We start from the raw sequence: 1,696 nt of genomic DNA, 5'->3' as shown, positions 1-1,696 counted from the left end.
CCTTTAGCTTAGCGGTGGTGACGTGAAGTCATGTGACCGTGCTGTAGTTCCTTTATAGCCCAACATTAGCCTCCTTTAGCTTAGCGGTGGTGACGTGAAGTCATGTGACCGTGCTGTAGTTCCTTTATAGCCCAACATTAGCTTTTTACTTCAGAAATCATTAAGAGGTGTTAATATGTGGAGATGATCCTGCTGAACTCAATGTTTGTTTGACACAGAGATTGTTTTCTGCCTTCAGGGTCCAACAGAAAAACCACATCCCTGCTCCACTTTTGTACCTTTGTCCTCGCAGAAGTTGAATGGCATCTTGCCGGTGAACGGCGTGGAGACGAACTGGGCCAACATGGCGAAGTCAGTGGTGCTGTTTGGACAGGCAGCGAGGGAGTGGAGGGAGTTGAAACCCCACATCGTGCTCTCATCTGGCATCAGGTCGGTCTCCTGATCACAAACACACAGGAAGTTCAAACAGACCAGAACTGACATGAAAAAGTGGATTTTGCATAACAGGTTACCGTTAAAACAGACGAGAACTGAGGCCATTTAAAGACAGGGTGTGGATCATATTTATGTGAAAACATCTAAATGTAGTTGATATTTACGGAAGAGGATTAGGGCCAGATCTGACCAAAAGTTACCTTTTTCCCCCGTAGATATGCCAGGTAAATGTATTTAAGTTTGAATAATAATGCATTTTTTGTTTGTTGCAGAAACACCGTTAAAAGAGAACAGGGTGTGGATTATATTTATGTAATAACATGTTTCAAATAAATCTGATGGCATCTAAATGTAAAATGTAGTTGATATCTACGGAAGAGGATTAGGCCACATGGGACTCGAGTCCCAAAATAAAAAATGTTTGAGGGAATAAAATCTGGATTTTGAGATAATAGTCAGGATTTGCAGAATGTCCGAATTTTTTGAAAAAATAAGATCATCTTGAGGGGGGAAATATGAAAAAATATATAAAAGGAAATTCTTAATTCTGAGGGAAAAGAATCATAATTTTGAATAAATAGTCATGATTCACAGAAAGTCATAATTTTGAGAGAAAAAATTACAGAATTCGGAGGAAAATAATCTGAATTTTTGGGAAACATTTTGAGTTTTTTGGGGGGAAATTAGAATTGTCCTCATAATTCTGATTTTTTTTCTCAAAATGATGACTTTCTGTGAATAACGAATAATTACCGAAAATTAGAATTTATGGAAGGAATTCGAATGTTGAGAGAAAAAAATCTGAATTTTGAGAAAAAAATTAAATGTCTTTGTTGAAATGTGCTTTAAAAATGAACTTGTGCGTCTTGTTCGATATAACAGTACAGTGTTTCCCCTCGGTCTACTGCCTGGCTGGAATTTAGAATTTTTTTGTTGTTGTATCCTCTGGAGCAGAGAGAGGAGCTGTGGATTATTGTTATCGTACAGTAACAAAGTATTTGTACATTAAAACTGTATTCCTTCTTATCATGTAGCCTACACTTCTTCCTTTCATTGATACATTTAAATCACCTGACGCACGTCCACCTGGGCAGGCTGTGTGTGTCCTTCTCCCGGGACGATAACGGCTTGAGGTTAAAAAATCATAATAAACGAATTTGAAACTGGGGGGGACGACGACACACAAACGGGCAGACAGCAGAGCTCGGGGCAATAATGCAGATTTTTTTGACTTTTTTACACTTTGTTGTTCTCCGCTCTC

The sequence above is a fragment of the Notothenia coriiceps genome, unplaced genomic scaffold (assembly GCF_000735185.1).
Source record: "Notothenia coriiceps isolate Sejong01 unplaced genomic scaffold, NC01 NC01_scaffold00018999, whole genome shotgun sequence".
Classification (NCBI taxonomy): domain Eukaryota; kingdom Metazoa; phylum Chordata; class Actinopteri; order Perciformes; family Nototheniidae; genus Notothenia; species Notothenia coriiceps.
The sequence above is the reverse complement of the archived record's forward strand: the minus strand, read 5'-3'. Positions refer to the sequence as shown.